The 19,072-nt window shown below is 45.7% G+C and overlaps 1 protein-coding gene across 2 annotated transcripts in view; it reads right to left on the bottom strand.

The window, feature by feature from the left end:
- Nucleotides 1-18,709, bottom strand: part of C4H6orf120 (chromosome 4 C6orf120 homolog) — a 76,499-nt gene extending 57,790 nt beyond the window's left edge. The window contains exon 1 of one of the 2 annotated variants that reach the window (XM_068231921.1): nucleotides 18,421-18,709. The gene's annotated coding sequence lies outside the window, so the exon portion shown is untranslated. The remainder of the gene's footprint in view (nucleotides 1-18,420) is intronic. The other variant, XM_068231920.1, reaches the window with a different exon arrangement.
- Between the last annotated feature and the right edge of the window lie 363 nt (nucleotides 18,710-19,072).

Genomic DNA, 19,072 nt, shown 5'->3' with positions numbered 1-19,072 from the left:
CTTGGGGAGAGTGAACGTCATTAAAATGGATATCATCCCACGACTTCTATATGTACTACGGGCTATTCCCATTCCGCTGCCTCACACCTATATTAACTTGTTAGAGCGCAGAATCAGAAACTTTATTTGGAACAGCAAAAGACCAAGGGTTAGATTCAAACTACTCCATAGACCGAAAGAGGAGGGAGGTCTGGGCCTACCTGACATGCTCCTGGACTGTTTCCATGGCAGACAACAGAAACAGTGGGTCTCCCTAGAGAAAGGCTCACAAGATCTTGACCAGAGAGCTTTACTCTGGTCCCCGAAACCCAGACGCCCCCCATATCAATCACTGCCCTACTGGTCTGAAGTAATTTTATCTAAATGGGATACGTGCTGTTCCCGGTACCAACTATCTACCATCTCCAGTCCTCTCACGCCTTTACTAGATAATAGGGAATTTGGAACAGGTATAGGCAGAAACTCATTCCTGGGCCATGACAGAGCCAAATGGCCACAGATTAGACATATTATTGCTGCATCCTCCTTACTCCCACCTGAACTGTGGAAAGCTAATACACACATTCCAAATCCAGACTGGCTCACAATTTCTCAAGTAAGAAAATTTTACACCTCTCTCATGCCAAAAGCTAGGATCCATAGAGCCCTCTCCCCGTTTGAACAATTGTGTTGCATGCAAGACAAACCCTCACATATGTTGGCTCAGGTACACTCTATCCTTAATGCTTCCAATGGCGCTGATTGTCTACAGAAATTGCAAGACACCTGGCACAGGGACTTGATACTGAAGAGTGGGACAAAATATTCACCATAGCTCACAAACTATCCCCATCCATAGACGCCCAGGAAAGAAACTTCAAAATCATCTGCAGGTGGTACAAGGATCCAGCTAGATTGGCTAAATTCCAACCTTCTTCCTCAAACCTCTGCTGGAGACGTGGAAATGAAATTGGTGACTATTTCCACATTTGGTGGAAATGCAAACATATTCGCCCATTTTGGTCAGATGTCTTTGACCTGCACAATCTTTTATATCTAACCCCTATGCCTTGCACCCCCGAGATAGCATTGCTCTCTATCATACCGGGTTCCATTTCTAGGACCAAAAAATCCATCTTTAGATATATACTCATTAGTGCACGTCTCCTTCTCACCAGAAAATGGAAACAACAGGCTCTCCCCACTAAAGCTGAATTAATTGTGCAGGTCAATCATCTCAAAAGAATGGATGAATTAACATTATCTGCCCAGAATAAAAACGACATTTTTGTTGCACGATGGTCTATCTGGATAGATTTCTGCGATTCAGACAGGTGTTCAAATTACTTGTCGCGATCCCCAACATACCTTAGACAGCCACTCATCTGTCAGAGGCGCTCAAACTTATTGCTTGACCCACTGAGTTGTGCTCCCATTTTTGCCTGAGGAAGCGGGGTCACGCCCGCGAAACGCGTTGCATTTGTGGAGTTGAATAAATTACTTCACAATTCTATTTTATTGAGACTCAAGTGAGTTTTCTTTTTTTGTAAGAGGGAAGTGAGTCCACCTTAACATCCCCCTCTCCTTTTAAGCGGTTTTTAAAACGTTTTACTCTACTCTGGCGCCTCTGTATACCGAGTTTTTGCTGATCCACACATCAGCTATTCACCTAGGTATATGTGATATCCGCATTACAATGGTTTTATTATATGTGTTATGCTAAATCTGTTCTGAAAAAAAATAATAAAACTTGATTTTCGAAAAAACAAATGTACGCATTAAACCAGTAACGCGTAAAAATGTATGCGTTACTGTTCCTGCACTAGTGGGAATGCGTAAAAATGTACGCAATGTGTCCCGCCGACCTCCGAGGTCGGCAATCTGCCAGCAGGGGCAGAGCAGCAGTGAGTGACTACAAGGGCACAGGATGGCTGCATGGGGCTGGTAGAAGCCCCAGGTAAGTGAAACCCATTTTTTTATTTTGCTTGAACCTTCCCTTTAAATCATAATAAATAAATTAAAAAAAAAAAGCTGCAGCAGCGATCAGAGCCCACCAACAGAAATAAAAATCTCTGTTGGTGGCCAGAAAAGGGTGGGGGAATTTATTTGTGCGCTCGGTTGTGTGGCTATGCAGCAAGCCATTAAAGCTGCAGAGCACTTATTTGTAAAAAAAAATAGCCTGGTCACTAAGGGGGGTCCTTAAGTGGTTAAGGTGACCTAAATCTTCAAAGGATAATTCATTGTCTTTATCTACTTGGGAGAATGCCGCCACCGATTTTGGACATTTGTCCCAATATTTACTATACTCTTCAGAAAAAGGAAATTTCTTTTGAAACCTTTTTTGTCTGGATTTCTCCACTATTAAAGTGGATCCGAGATGAAAAACTAACTAGAACAAGTAACTTGTCTATATATCTTATCTAAAGTTTAGATAGTTTACACAGCAAATCTAGCTGCAAACAGCTTTAATAGAAAATGATTATTTCTTCCTGTGATACAATGACAGCAGCCATGTTGTTTGTAAATATTACACAGAGGCAGGCGTATCTGTATCTTGAGCACTCAGCCTGTTAAAAAAAAAAACCTAATCCCCCCTCCTCCCTCCTGAAATCAATGGCTAGTAACACCTCCTACTCCTACTGCCCAGACTGAGCTCCCATGAGCCCTTGCTACTGCCAAGGCTCTCTGAAAACCTGTGGGCGTGGTTTATTTTATAGGGAATTAGAGTATTAAAACAAAAAAGTATTTGGCTTGAGAAATGCCCTATAAACAATAGGAAAGGAACACAATTATGCAATGAGTAAAAGTTCACATCGGATCCACTTTAATCATTGCTTTAGTGGAGCTATGCAATGGTAAAACCATAGGGTGGCTTCCATTCCCGCATACAAGGCATTGTGTGTAGAGACTTATTTAGGAGCCTCTGTGTTTAATCCCAATTAATTATATCTAGCTTTAACCACTTAAGCCCGAAGGGTTGAAATTTTTTTACATCCGAGCAACTTTCACCCCCCATTCATTTGCCAATAACTTTATCACTACTCATCACAATTAATTGATCTATATCTTGTTTTTTCCGCCACCAATTAGGCTTTCTGTGGGTGGTATATTTTGCTAAGAGCCACTTTACTGTAAATGCATTTTAACAGGAAGAATAAGAAAAAAATGGAAAAAATTCATTATTTCTCAGTTTTCAGCCATTATAGTTTTAAAATAATACATGCCTCCATAATTAAAACTCACGTATTGTATTTGCCCATATGCCCCGGGTATTTCACCGTTAAAATTATGTCCCTATCACAATGTATGGCGACAATATTTTATTTGGAAATAAAGGTGCATTTTTTCCGTTTTGCGTCCATCACTGTTTAGAAGCCCATAATTTATTAAATCATATTGATATACTCCTTTGACATGCATATTTAAAAAGTTCAGACCCTTAGGTAACTATTTATGTTTTTTTTTTTTTATTATTGTAATTTTTTTTTTTTTTAATTTAAACTTGTATGTGGGTATTTTTTGGTGTGGGAGGTAAACAGGGTTTTTTTTTAATATATTTATATATTTTTAAAACTTTTTTTTTAGGTGTAATTTGCTATTTGGCCACAAGATGGCCAGAATCAAAAAGTCCTGGGAGCGATCGATCTCGCTCCCAGGCAGAAGAAAGGTGACCAGAGCTCAGAAAAGCCGCAGCGTCTGAAGAGACGCTGTCGGCTTTTCTCCGGGGGGTCCGATCAGCGAAAGGGATTTATAATCCCTTTCACTGATCGGTGGGCTAGCGGCCAGCAGCGGGGGCGCGCACGGGGGGGCCCGCGGGAGCGCGCGCAGCGCAACTGGACGAGAAATCTCGTCCAGTTGGGCGTAAGTGGTTAAAGTATACCAGAGACGGGGGGAAAAAAAAAAAGTTTTATACATACCTGGGGCTTCCTCCAGCCCCATGCACATGGATCGCTCCCACACCACCATCCTCCTCTGCCTGCAGCTCCGGTACCAGGTCCCGTAACTTCCTCCAGTGGCGGCCAGTCTGCGCAAGATTCTTGGTACTATTTGAGGTGATGGACTAGACTAGATTTGTGCACCTCAGACCACATTTTACGCCACAGTTTTTCTAGTCTGAGCCCTTTCTTTTTTTTAGATCCATGATGGTTTTGGCAAACCGATTAGCTTTCTGCTTTTTGGTTGCAGATTTGAAGCGCCATGAGGTGATATTGTCGAATGTTTCATATACCACGTTGTTGTCCTGCGTTACTATGGTGTTGGGGTCCATTGGACTATGAAGCAGATTTGCAAAATCCAGGTTGGCAGTTATCCTCTCCAGAGTTAATTTATTCTGGGGACGGTATCTGATTGTTTCCTTAGGGTGCTGCTTGATAGGGTGATGTTCAATCGTAAACTGTATTATGTGATGGTCTGGCCATACCACTGGGGTTACCGTTATGTTGCCAAGTCTAGGGTGTGTCCTCCTCTGTGGGTAGCATATTTTACAACTTGTGTGAAGCCCATGAGGTTTATTAGTTAAATTGCATCTTGTGATTGAGTGTCATCAGCCCAATGTGTTAAAGTCACCAATCATAATCCATCTTGGATAAGACAGTGTCAATGAGGCCAACAGTTATGAGAATTCCTAAAGGAATGGGTCAGCATCTTCGGAGGGATGGTAAACCACTAAAATTTTGATGCCTTCACCAGCTGAGATCTGGGCACCTATACATTCAAAGGACTTTGTTGGGCCAACATTTAGGGCACTGAGCTGCAGAGTTGTTTTTGCCACAAATTGCTACACCCCCTCCTCTGCGGTCTCGTCTTCCCTCCCTTAGGACCGAGCAATTGTTTAGGATGGTTGCTCTCAGAGACCAGTACTTAAATCAATCCAAGTTTCTGTGATATATGAAAAATTGCAGGTCTGAATAAGGTCTGCAAAAATGGCTGTCTTACTGTTTACAGAACAGGCATTGCAGAGGGATAATGTGACTGAATAAGGCTTATCAATAGCGATTGGGTTCGCTGAAGGGGTGTTACGGCATCTGTGACTAGGGACTTGGCAACCACTGCTATTTTTGATCTCTTATTTCCTGTAAGCATAACTGGAGATCACTGGAATGTTCTTTTTCTTGAATGGGCATACGTCCCTGAAGTTGCACAAAGTCTGAGTGTGAATGTGGCACTTCTTATGGGTCTAGCCACCTTTTTCCCCTCTGTGTGTTTTAATTAAAATCCCTAGAGATTCCAGCAGATTAGCTTGTTTTTTTCAAATGTTATGCTAGGTACACACCATACAATTTTCTGGCAGATTTACATGCCACAGTGTTCTCCCCAGGACTAATTAAGTGGGCGGGCCGCCTGGCTGGTTTCAAGCCCCGCCCGGGTGCTATCCAAGGCCCACCCGAATTTTCAAACAGTCCTTCTGCTTTGCTGTCCGTGTGCCGATGTGCGCTACTGTACGCTCTCACAGAGCGGATCTCCCTTTGCATAGCTGCCCCGAGTTCCAGCAGCGTTGCCCGCCCGTAGAGTCACTCAGACCTCCAGATCAGCGGCAGCCGGCAAGGATATGAGAGAGGGGAGCGATTTGCGGTAACGCGCCATAGCCGTCTAATGCAGAAAGTGATGTCACTTCCTGTATTTGAAGTCTATGGCGCGTTACCGCAAATCGCTCCCCTCTCTCATATCCTTGCCGGCTGCCGCTGATCTGGAGGTCTGAGTGACTCTACGGGCGGGCAACGCTGCGGGAACTCGGGGCAGCTATGCAAAGGGAGATCCGCTCTGAGAGCGTACAGTAGAGCACATCGGCACACAGATAGCTGCAGGAACCAAGGAGCACATCCTCCAGTCCTCTAGTACTTCTCCCCCGTCGGTAGAGCGGCCTGGTCAGTGCTCCCCTGTGCTGCAGCCGATCAAGTCTCCAGGACCAGTGGGCTGGGAAGCGGGTCACCTTGTTCCAACAGAGACCCCACTAGATGGATAACTTCATCTACAACATCCTGGCGTGCACGGAGCTCGGTGACCGGCAGGAAGGAGTGCTGGTGGTCGGGGGACGGGTGATACTACGTGGCTGCCAATGGAGTGAGTAGGGGGGGTGACATTGGCTAAGGGGAGGGGGAGGTGTTGTAAGAGTGTAAGCACACAGGATCAGGGCAGAGCGATGCCATATACTGTAGGGTGTATTCATAGTGGTATGGAATGGTTTTGTAACTTAGAAATATAATGGTTGTAGTAATGCATGGGCTGCAATGTATTGTGCTGTAATGTACTGCATGGGCTGCAATGTATGGTGCTGTAATGCAATGCATGGGCTGCAATGAATTGTGCTCTAATGTAATTCATGGGCTGCAATGTATTGTGCTGTAATGTAATGTAATGTAATGCAATGCATGGGCTGCAATGTAATGTATTGTGCTGTAATGCAATGTAATGTATGCTATGTAATGTATGCTATGTAATGTATGCTATGTATTGTATGTGCAGTAATGTATGCTAAGTAATGTATGCTAAGTAATGTATGTGCAGTAATGTATGTGCAGTAATGTATGTGCAGTAATGTATGTGCAGTAATGTATGTGCAGTAATGTATGTGCAGTAATGTATGGTGATGTGCTGTGATGTATGTGCAGTAATGTATGGTGATGTGCTGTAATGTATGTGCAGTAATGTATGCTCTGTAATGTAAGGAGATTGCTGGCATGTGATCTAATAAGCTATGAAGTTTGAAGGTCGGTGCAGTAATATGTGGAGTGTGGTGGGTGCTGTATGGGGGCATACTGACGTGCAGTAATATGTGGAATGTGTTAGTGGTGCAGTAGTGTATGAAATGTTTGAGAGTGCAATAACCTGTTATCAGGAAATAGGACCCAGTATTGTTTGAGTTGTCAGGTGTGCATGGGACATGATATGGGATACAGGGACGCATGGGATGTGATAGGGATTGCAGCAATGCATGGAATGTGATAGGAGGTGTACCAATGCATGGGAAGTGATAGGGGGTGCAGGGATGAATGGGATGTGATAGGGAGTGCACGGATGTCCTATGCTGTAAGCATTCCCCACCCCCGTCGCACCCCACCCGGCTACTTTTTCATGCCACCCGGCTGGAAAAAAATTCTGGGGAGAACCCTGATGCCAGATCTATTTCCAACATGTGTGATCTGAATTTAATAATAATAATAATTCCTTTTTTTGTATAGCGCCTTTCTCCTGTCGGACTCAAAGCGCTTGCGAGGCAGCCACTAGAGCGCACTCAGTAGGCAGTAGCAGTGTTAGGGAGACTTGCCCAATGAACTCCTTACTGAATAGGTGCTGGCTTACCGAGTCGGAAGAGCCAGGATTTGAACCCAGGACTCCTACATCAGAGGCAGAGCCCTTAACCATTACACTATCCAGCCACTTTAGATCATTTAACCACTTGAGGACCACAGTGCTAAACCCCCCTAAAGACCAGGCTGTTTTTTCTGTAATTGGCCACTGCAGAGACTCCGTAACAAAAATGTCATCCTGTTTTCTACCATCCTACAAGTTCCTAAACCTGTTATAATGTGCTCTGGCTTACTGCAGCACTTTTTACTATCACCATTGTTATAATTTAAGTAGGCCTCAGTTATTGGGACTGAGTTAGTCAAAAAGGATTGGAGTGCAGATCGGCCCTTTAAGGGGATTTTCTCTTACAGAGAAAATCTGCAGTTCTGTCAGCAGAACTAGAACATACCAAGAAGCTGTTCTCTGAACAAGGCCGCAGGTCTCCCTGACCTGGGCATGGAACAATAAACATCAGCCATGTTTTGTAAACATCCACATTCCTGCATATAGGTCAAATGCCTCATTGATTATTAATCAAGTAGGTGTGTATGATGACACCACGAGTGGGTCCACCAATAGTCTGATCTAGGGGGTGGCGAAGATGATGTCATATTTAACTCTTTCCTAGTCGGTATTAAACCCGGAGTGAGCGATGGAGAGGGCATTCTGCTTCTTACTCTCGCCCTAGCTCGCAAGGCTAGATGGAGAGGGCATTCTGCTTCTTACTCTCGCCCTAGCTCGCAAGGCTGACTGGGACCTCTAAGCATGTTCTTCCTTTCTGTAATCTGATATAATGTATGCTGTACATAGGTAGTTTAGTGTAACGTAGTTAGGAAGAAGGTACCTGATTGACTTCAGCAGGGAGTCTAATCAAGAGCTTGTAACGCAACATGAAGATTGGCATGGCTAGGATATGATGCATGTATCTATCTGCATTCCTGTTTCCTGAATAAATAACGTAAACATTGAAGAAGCCTGAGAAAGTCTATCTCCTGCTTGCTGTGTGGAGAGTCAAGTGATCTCACAATCTGTGAGACGGTGGTGTCGAAGCAAGGTGATATAGAACAGTTTATAACAACCATCTCTGTAATAAATCAATGCATCTTTCCCCTGTCGGACTTGTCGCCCTGTGTCTGGAAGGCTGCCAACTCTTCCGTGCTGATCTGCTATGCACACCCCTCTCTAGGCCCCTCTATGCACACGCCAGTGTGTGTTATTTACATAAGCCAGCAGCGTCTCTGCTTATCAGTGAAAGAGAGCTGGATAAAAATCCTCCTCTGTTAAGCCGCATCTACACGCGTAAATGCGGCCGCGATGTTCCTTATCAAATCGAGCCGATAAGATCCGACAGGACGGATCTCCCCACCGTCGATTCCTTGCTCACTCCCCACGAGGGGACAATGGCAGGGAATCGAGCGGAAGATAAGCGGCGCCGGCGGGGACGAGGGGGGAATCGAATCCGGCGCATGCGCAGCGAGCGGGGACGCGGCGGGTACGTGCAGGGACGCGGAAGAGGCGATCCGGCGGCTAATCGAGCCGCCGGAACGCCGCCTCATCTACACGTGTAGATGAGGCTTTAGGCTGTGAAAGGAGCTGGCTGACACATACTGAGGAATTACAGACAGGAAGAAACGATCAGCCTCACAGCCTGTCACTAGTATTCAGTGGGTGAGAGCTGCAGGGTGACAGAAGGTAAACACACAAGTGATCTCTTGAGATTTAAAAGGAAGGCTGTATACAGCCTGCTTGTGTATGGATGTATTTTCTATGTGTGGACATACTGTACATCAACCTACTTCCTGTTTTGGTGGCCATTTTGTTTGTTTATAAACAAACTTTTTAAAACTGTTTTTGACCACTTTTAATGTGTCAGGGAGCGGCGAAATTGTGACAGAGGGTAATAGGAGATGTCCCCTAACGCACTGGTATGTTTACTTTTGTGCGATTTTAACAATACAAATTCTCTTTAAGGCCAAGCTGCAGGGCCGCACAACACAGCAGACGAGTGATTTCCCCCTCCCCCACCCTTTTCCCCCCACCAACAGAGCTCTCTGTTGGTGGGGTCTAATCTCCCACCCATGTTTATTTTTTTATCAATATTTATGTTATTTTTTTATTATTATGTTTTACTATTTATTTATTTTTTTTAAACCCTCCCACGCCCCAGCCGGCCAATCCTGGCGATCGGCTGTCATAGGCTTCTGCCTATGAAAGTCGATCGCTCTCTTGTCCCCCAGGGGGACAGCCGTGTCACACGGCTGTCCCCAGTACAGTGCTGCAGCCGATCGCAGCGATGTACATGTAAATAAACGGCGATAACACCGTCTAACAGCCTTCCGAGCGGCAATCGCCGCTCGGAGACTGAAGAGGGGGCAGAGCTCCGCCCCCGAGCAGGAGATGCGCGCAATCTCCTGCAAACTTCCCATGGGCGTGGAGCGGTCTTAAGGTAGTTAATTGTTTTTTCGGTCATTTTTCTGTTCGATTTTCATTCAGTTCTGTGAAAATCGTAAAAAAAAAAAAAATTCAGATCAGATATGTTGGAAATAACCGATCTGGCAGGTAAATCTATCAGAAAATTAAATGGTGTGTACCTAGCACGAGAAGCAGCTATTAATGGCCTGAGACAATAGGAAGCTGGCCTTATATATTAGCATTGCTCTTTAGAAAGGAATAGGTTAATTAACTAGTTCCGGACCGAAGCAATACAAATCTACGTCCAGCACGGTGGTGCTGCGGCTCTGACTGGATGTAGATTCAACATCGCACTGAATTGCGTGTTACCGCCAATACCGCTGCTCTGCACCTGCCGCAATTCACTCGCTCTGAGGTCAGGAGCCGCATTCATTGGCTCCTGACCACGTGATCACAGAGAGCCAATCACAGTGGCTCCTATTGATAGACAGCGTCAGGAGCCAATGAACGCGGCTCCAGACCGACTGTCAGCACTCTGCTGTCATAGAAGCGGCAGAGAGAGGAGCCAACGGTGATGAGGCAGCATTGTGACCAATGAGAGCGGTGTTTTACCGTACCACCAGTCTCTGGTCCTGAAGGGGGCAGAGACAGCTGGTACGGAAGTGGTTAAGCATTTCCTTGAATGTGGTTGTTTATCAGTAGGGTGTCCTCAAAAGTAAACCACTGGCTCTGTTAATCTGCTGGAAAGCTGTGAGCATTCCATTGATGTGCAGCACACAGGACTAAAGGCCCATACACACGGCGTACAAATGTCTGTACAGACACGTGTTGAGCAACGGTTCATGAGACGGTTTGTATGTGTGGATACAGCAAGAGACAAAGACTGTCTGCAGACACAGAAATGTTTGAGCGATTAAACCGGTGAATCTTTTGTAACTTTTGTCTCACGAACCGTCTCTTAGTCTGTTGTGTGTCCTGTCGTGTGTACAAAAGTCTTCTACAGACAGCAGAGTCACTACCATAGTACTACTACTATACAGTGGGTTGCAAAAGTATTCGGCCCCCTTGAAGTTTTCCACATTTTGTCACATTACTGCCACAAACATGCATCAATTTTATTGGAATTCCACGTGAGAGACCAAAACAAAGTGGTGTACATGTGAGAAGTGGATCGAAAATCATACATCATTCCACACATTTTTTACAAATAAATAACTGCAAAGTGGGGTGTGCGTAATTATTCGGCCCCCTGAGCCAATACTTTGTAGAACCACCTTTTGCTGCAATTACAGTTGCCAGTCTTTTAGGGTATGTCTCTACCAGCTTTGCACATCTAGAGAATGAAATCCTTGCCCATTCTTCTTTGCAACACAGCTCCAGCTCAGTCAGATTAGATGGACAGCATTTGTGAACAGCAGTTTTCAGATCTTGCCACAGATTCTCGATTGGATTTGGTTCTGGACTTTGACTGGGCCATTCTAACACATAGATATGTTTTGTTTTAAACAAATTCCATTGTTGCCCTGGCTTTATGTTTAGGGGCATTGTCCTGCTGTAAGGTGAACCTCCGCCACAGTCTCAAGTCTTTTGCAGACTCCAAGAAGTTTTCTTCCAAGTTTGCCCTGTATTTGGCTCCATCCATCTTCCCATCAACTCTGACCAGCTTCCCTGTCCCTGCTGAAGAGATGCGCCCCCCAAGCATGATGCTGCCACCACCATATTTGACAGTTGGGATGGTGTGTTCAGAGGGATGTGCAGTGTTAGTTTTCCGCCACATATAGCGCTTTGCATTTTGGCCAAAAAGTTCCATTTTGGTCTCATCTGACCAGAGCACCTTCTTCCACATGTTTGCTGTGTCCCCCACATGGCTTGTGGCAAACTGCAAACGGGACTTCTTATGCTTTCTGTTAACAATGCCTTTCTTCTTGCCACTCTTCCATAAAGGCCTACTTTGTGCAGTGCACGACTAACAGTTGTCCCATGGACAGATTCCCCCACCTGAGCTGTATATCTCTGCAGCTCGTCCAGAGTCACCATGGGCCTCTTGACTGCATTTCTGATCAGCGCTCTCCTTGTTTGGCCTGTGAGTTTAGGTGGACGGCCTTGTCTTGGTAGGTTTACAGTTGTGCCATACTCCTTCGATTTCTGAATGATCGCTTGAACAGTGCTCCGTGGGATGTTCAAGGCTTTGGAAATCTTCTTTAGCCTAAGCCTGCTTTAAATTTCTCAATAACTTTATCCCTGACCTGTCTGGTGTGTTCTTTGGACTTCACAGTGTTGTTGCTCCCAATATTCTCTTAGACAACCTCTGAGGCCCTCACAGAGCAGCTGTATTTGTACTGACATTAGATTACACACAGGTGCACTCTAGTCATTAGCACTCATCAGGCAATGTCTATTGGCAACTGACTGCACTCAGATCAAAGGGGGACGAATATTTATGCACACACCACTTTGCAGTTATTTATTTGTAAAAAATGTTTGGAATCATGTACGATCTTCGTTCCACTTCTCACGTGTACACCACTTTGTATTGGTCTTTCATGTGGAATTCCAATAAAATTGATTCATGTTTGTGGCAGTAATGTGACAAAATGTGGAAAACTTCAAGGGGGCCGAATACTTTTGCAACCCACTGTATGTAATCTGTGGCAGACAGCTTCCGTCTTGTCTTCGCTCTTTCTGTTGTCATGTGTGTACAACTGTCACGAACTCGAATTGTCGCTGCCATAAATATGCGGTTGTGTCTTGTCTGTTTGTCGCTGCCTCACAACTACAGACAAATATATGCCATATGTATGGCCTTGTGCACACCAGAGGAGTTTTTCTGAGCGTTTTGAGTTTTTAAATCTGCTGCTAATGTTATCCTATGTGTCTGTGCACACCGGAGCTAGAGGTTTTGTAAAAAACCCCATAGCATTACATTGGGAAGAGCTTTTAGAGGTTTCAAAAGCTCTTCCCAATGTAATGCTATGGGGTTTTTTACAAAACCTCCTTGCTCCAGTGTGCACAGACACATAGGATAACATGAGCAGCAGATTTAAAAACTCAAAACGCTCAGAAAAACTCCTCTGGTGTGCACCAGGCCTATGAGCCGAAAGGAGTTATCAGGCTAAAATTGCTAAAATGAGCTTTACTCACCTGGGGCTTTCTCCAGCCCCTTGCAGCCGACTGTTCCACGCCGACCACTCCGCTCTCCGACGCTCCCCCGGTTTCGGTATTCAGGCCGACCGCGGGGTCGGCCTTACTGCGGCTGCGCAAAGTGGAGCTGTTAATCATGACCACGTGGGCCGCAGTGAACTGTGAACTGCGCAGGGGCAGAACTACGTTTGCTGGGGCCCTCGTGGCCATGATTGACAGCAGTGCTTCGCGCAGCCGCAGTAAGGCCAACCATGGGGTCGGCCTGAATACCGAGACCAGGGGAGTGGCGAGGAGCGGAGCGGTCGGCGTGGGACAGTCGGCTGCAAGGGGCTAGAGAAAGCCCCAGGTAAGTAAAGCTCTTTTTAGCGATTTTAGCCTGTTAACTCCTTTAAGGGCCTAATGCTAGGTACACACAATGTCCTTGATTCATAAAGCATTACTGCATTCGGTAATGCTGAAAACAGCGAACTTTACCGAGCAGTTAGAGTTAGAGCAGTTAGATTTTGAGAATTTCAATGTGGCGGTGTTTTGGTCGGTAACTTCCCGCATGCACTTTACCGCATGCGGGAAGTCTTTGAGAATAGAGCCCATTGTATTTATTATTTTCTGGGTCAAAGAGTTCACTTTCTGACTTGTGTCAGGGAGTGAATTACAAAACCGCTCTGGAAAAGCGCTTTTACCAGAAATGCAGTGCACGGTAGAGCGCGGGGAGGGTGGAAAAAAAAAAAAGCACCCAAAAACACAAAACGCTTGCATTTTTAGGTGTGAATGGAGAGCGGCTATGGGGAATATAAGGAAGCGGCCACCCGCTCATAAGGTAACACGAGCGGCGTCCGCGGGAGGGGGAGAGGGAGAAAGGCCAGATTCGCTGCGGCCCCCCAGAAAACTGGCCACGGACCACCAGGGGGCCGCTGCTTTAAGGGACACAGCAAGACTTACCATAGGGAACAGTTCTCCAATAACGGCACCCTTGTACAGCACAAAGCATTGTGATTGGCCAAATAGCGTGGGCGTAGTATACTACAACATGTTGGAAACCTAGTAGTTAGGGTTCGTTCACACTAAGAGCGTTTTTGCCCATTTTTCCAGCGTAGGCGATTTTCAAAATCGCCATAAAAACGCTTGCGCAATTATTTCCTATGAGAGAGTTTACAGCTGAGCGGTTTGTTTGTGATCCGCTCAGCAAAGTGGAGCCTGCACCATTTTTTAGGCGATTTTGCCTCAATGGAGGGTAAAGGTGAAACGCAAAATGCTCACAAAGTCGCTTTGTGCAGCGATTGCATGAGCATTTTTAAAGTGGAACTGTAAATTCGTTTAAACCAAACAGTTTGACTTACCTGGGGCTTCCCCAAGCCCCCAGCAGTCGTCCTATGCCCTCACCGGTCCTGACCGAGCGTCCGTTCTCCCGCGGGAGCTACTTTCATTACCGCCGACTTGCAACTGCGCGCCCCGGGCAATGCGCCGCTTTCTTCGCGTTCCCACCCGCCATAGCTGCTCTAGCGGGTGGGAACGCGAAGAAAGCGTTGCCTTGCCTGAGGCGCGCAGGCGCAGTTGTCGTCGACTTGTAGGTCGACGGTAATGAAAGTAGCTCGCGTGGGAGAATGGAGGTTCGGGCAGGACCGGCGAGGGTACATTTTTGAGAATTGATCTTTTATTGCGGAAAATACCGACTTTTGCGGAAATTTTTCCGCATGAATCCCGCACTTTTACCACACTTTTTACGCATGCGGAAAAAACATGCGGAACATTTTGAGAATTTCAATGTGGCGGTGTTTTGGTCGGTAACTTCCCGCATGCACTTTACCGCATGCGGGAAGTCTTTGAGAATAGAGCCCATTGTATTTATTATTTTCTGGGTCAAAGAGTTCACTTCCTGACTTGCGTCAGGGAGTGAATTACAAAACCGCTCTGGAAAAGCGCTTTTACCAGAAATGCAGTGCACGGTAGAGCGCGAGGAGGGTGGAAAAAAAAAAAAAGCACCCAAAAACACAAAACGCTTGCATTTTTAGGTGTGAATGAGGCCTAAGAGAGAATGCCGTTCACCCAATCACGTTAGTTGAATTTCTCTATGAGGATTCCTGCTGGGTCCTCTAAAGTAGACTAGCACCCAATTACGTACAACTGTATTACACCACACTCATCTGAGTTTCTATATCAAAACTTTCCATCTACTTTAGGGAACATTGCAGGAAACCACATAAATTTTGCTACAAATTCAAAAATTACCCTGATGGGCTAATTAGTGTTAGTGCTGGTTTTATTACATGGACCAGAGTTTGACACTCCTAGATGGGAGCCAGACACTGGATAGGTCATCTACCAAAGTTTGGCAGTAAAGTGGCTAAGTAGGAAATGTGCATACTGCTATTAAGGAGGTAGTATATTTGTGTGACATAATTGAAAGTGCAATTTCTAAATGTAATATAGGTCCCAATGCATAACAAGAGACCTTGCAGTTAACATATAGCACAGTAAGTACATACAAACTAGCTCTGCAATCTTTAGCTCTCCCACAATTAAAAATGTAAAATGAATAAACATGACCAATACCATGAACAAGGAACACACACACACACACACTTTAAACTTGGCAAACAGGGTACCAAATGTTCCGTGGTGCCTCCATGGCAGCATACAATTGGATTGACTCCGCCCCTCAACCCTGATAGGACACCATATCTATTTATGTTTTTTGATCAGAGGCCATAGCCTTTCTTTTTTTTCTGTCCTCTCTCGGACCAAAGCTATATTCATATTGCTTTAATTGTTAAACTTGTTTTTTTCTACTTTTTAATTTTATCAAACACACAGGTTTTATCCCTTGTCCTGCGTAAGTCCCCTGGTCGGTATCTAAATGAGCCTGAGGGCTGGAACCCACTAGAGCGATTCTTTTAGCGTTTGGGGAGCGCTTTGAATCGCTAGCGCCTTCCCTAAACGCTCTGCCAATGTAAATAAATGTAACAAATTCCACAGTAGTGATTGCGATTAGCAAAATCGCAATCGCAGGACATGCAGCATTTTGAAAGCGTTTGCGCTTCAATGAATCGCTACACATAGCGATTTGAGTGCGATTGCAAACTCAGTGTTCTCCCCAGGGCCAAACAGGTGGGCGCGCCGCCCGGGTAAGATCAATTACCGCCCGGCTGCCACCAATGCAGTCAGCCGCCCTGTCAGCCACCCCAGCGCATAGTCACAATCGATGTCCGTGCACGCAGCCAGCCTGAAATGGCTGTCGGCTTAGCCTCGCACTATCACCGCAGCGTGTCCGGCTGTTACGACATGCCGGGATGTCTTACAAACAAAACAAGCCGCGCTACTCCTGAATCAGTCTCTTTGCACGAGATCTCGCGCTTCCCAGCGAGCCCGTGCATTCATGAGACGGTCAGGGTGTTGGGGGTGGCGTGGTGAAATATAAAAAAGAAAAAGTAAAAAAAAAAAAATGCTAAAAATATAACTAGAAGTGGTAAATGTACACCGTGTAAAACAAAGGACAAGAGGGTTGATTCATCAAAGGATATAGTGCGAGCAATCTCCTGTTGCTCGTGCTAATAAATCAATGCAGCTTAATTTTGTTTCCATGCACAATACGCGCTAGTGTGCGTAACTAAATAACGGCCGCAGCTAAGAAAAGCTGTGCGGTAGTGATGTATAAAGCTGTGCGGTAGTGCTGTATAAAGCTGTGCGGTAGTGATGTATTCAGGGCCGGGCTGAGGCATAGGGCGCAGTGTAGGAGGGGGCGCACAATTCATTCAGCTGTCATTCCTAATTGTGTATGAAGCAGAAAGAAATAAGAAAAGGGGATACATAGCAGTGACTGCAAGCCAGATAACTAGATATTAAGGTGTTGGGGAGGTTGTGGGCCCTGTGGCCCTCTAAGGCTCAACACACACCATACAATCTTGGTTGTTCAATCCTACCACTTACATGTAGTATAAGAGCTTATCCAATCAATGATTCAAGGTATTTTCAATCTGTTGGCCTTTATACTACATAGATTTGGAAAATCTGTACAACCAAGATTGTATGGTGTGTGTTAAGCCTTAGTCTAACAGCAATCAGTGAGTGACAGCTGGGGAGGGAGAGGTGGAGGGGTGCACTTTGGTGTCTCAGCCTTGGGTGCTGGAGGACCTTGTCCCTGCTCTGGATGTATTGCTACCACGATACTTCACTAGTTCGGCCACTACTATGTTAAACACTGCTGTGAACCTTTTGTAAGCAGCGGCTGTTTAGTTATGCACACTACACTAACACTAGAGTACATAATTGGTGCACATTAAATTTTCCACACCGCCAAATTTCCCTGTGCCGTGCCATCCCAACCCACCCGGCTACTTTTTTATGCCACCCGGCTGGAAAAAAATTCTGGGGAGAACACTGAAACTGTTAACAAAATTATGATACATTCAAAGGTCCAATCAGAATTAAAATCACTAATCACAAATCGCTACACAATCGCTGGCAAAAAGCTTACTTTTTAAAATCGATCCCAAAAGCGCTGGAAAATGCTCATGAAATCTCCTACAAATCGCGTATTAAAAACACTAGCGATTTGTAGTGGGTTCCAGGCCTGAAAGGGGAATCCATACGTTTATATGGATTTGCCATTAGCATTTAAAGAGACACTGAAGCGAGTAAAAAAAACTCGCTTTTTCTCTTATATTCAGCAGGGGCATGTGTGCCCCTGCTAAAACGCCGCTATCCCGCGGCTGAACGGGGGGTCCCTTACCCCCCAATCCCCCCCCCCCCCCCTGCAAAATCTACGACCAACTTGGTCGTAGATTTTGCTGCTCCTAGAGGCAGGGCTAACGGCTGCAGCCCTGCCTCACAGCGCGTCTATCAGCGGCGCATCGCCGCCTCTACCCCGCCCCTCTCAGCGAAGGAAGACAGAGGGCCGGGGGAGAGGCGGAAATACGCGCTGACAGACGCGCGTGAGGCAGGGCTGCGGCGGTTAGCCCTGCCTCAATGCAGAAGAGATCCCTGGCGAGGACGGAGGGGATTTGGGGGGTAAGGGACCCCCGTTGTGCGGCGCGATAGCGGCGGTTTAGCAGGGGCACACATGCCCCAGCTGAATATAAGAGAAGAAGCGAGTTTTATACTCGCTTCAGATTCTCTTTAAAGGGGAACTGAAGAGAGAGGTATATGGAGGCTGTCATGTTTATTTCCTTTTAATCAATACCAGTTGCCTGGCAGCCCTGGTGGCCTATTTCTCTGCAGTAGTATCTGATTAAAAGCAGAAACAAGCATGCAGCTAGTCTTGTCAGATCAGACTTATAAGTCTGAACCACTGAAACACCTGATCTGCTGCAGGCTTGTTCAGGGGCTATGGCTAATAGTATTAGAGGCAGAGGATCAGCCGGGCTGCCAGGCAACTGGTATTGTCTAAAAGGAAATAAACATGACAGCCTCCATATACCTCTCTTCAGTTCCCCTTTAAATAATGCTGGCTGCTGGCTGTTTAGCATGGCAAAAGTTTTTTGGTGCACACTCGTTTTCATAGGATTTTGATAGTTTTTTTTTGCTTCCCTTAGGCTTCTAGGATGAGGGTAGTGTTTATTCTAGCAGTTTCGTTTCCATATTTTTTATTTAAAATCAATTCTTTACCTTTTATTGCAATCTTTTTTTTCCTTCCTTTCCTCCTCGGTGTCTGCCAGCCATGACACGTCCTGTTCTTGCATCAGGATACAGGAAATGTGTAATCCTCTTGCCGCTCGATGATTCGCCGGTAGGGTACTGGCAGAATGTGCGGCGGACATATTTGTTGTGGGCTAACAGTGTCAGAAGGCGTTTCTAACTACCCATTGGCTGCACAAAGTTTAAAAGGCGGCGGTGGACGCTGTAGCCTTGCTCTGGAGTAGGGGACACGCTGGAGAGCTGTGGGCTGTTTCCAGAGCGGCTGCTGTGGGGGGAAAAAATTGTTTCTACTATTCCTGTGAGTTAGAGATGGGAAGTCCGGATCTTTTCAAGGATTCGGATCATTCGAATCGGTTCATTGAAAAGATCCGGATCTTTGATTGAATCTTTGAATCATTTTACTAGGGAAGCATTTGGGGGTGAAAGGACTAGCAGGACAGGACTTTCCCTGCAGTGGACAGAGAAGGGGAGGGGGTGGACAGACAGAGAAAGGGAGACAGTGGACAGAGAAGGGAGGAGGTGGACGAAGAGGGGAGAGCAGAAACGTTTTTTGCACACATTACCCACATGTTGCAATCATATGCTTTAAATATATTTCACCTATATGTTTATCTGTATACTT

The sequence above is a fragment of the Hyperolius riggenbachi genome, chromosome 4, assembly GCF_040937935.1.
Source record: "Hyperolius riggenbachi isolate aHypRig1 chromosome 4, aHypRig1.pri, whole genome shotgun sequence".
NCBI lineage: Eukaryota > Metazoa > Chordata > Amphibia > Anura > Hyperoliidae > Hyperolius > Hyperolius riggenbachi.
Note: the sequence above shows the minus strand (reverse complement) of the source record. Positions and strands in the feature narration are given on the sequence as shown.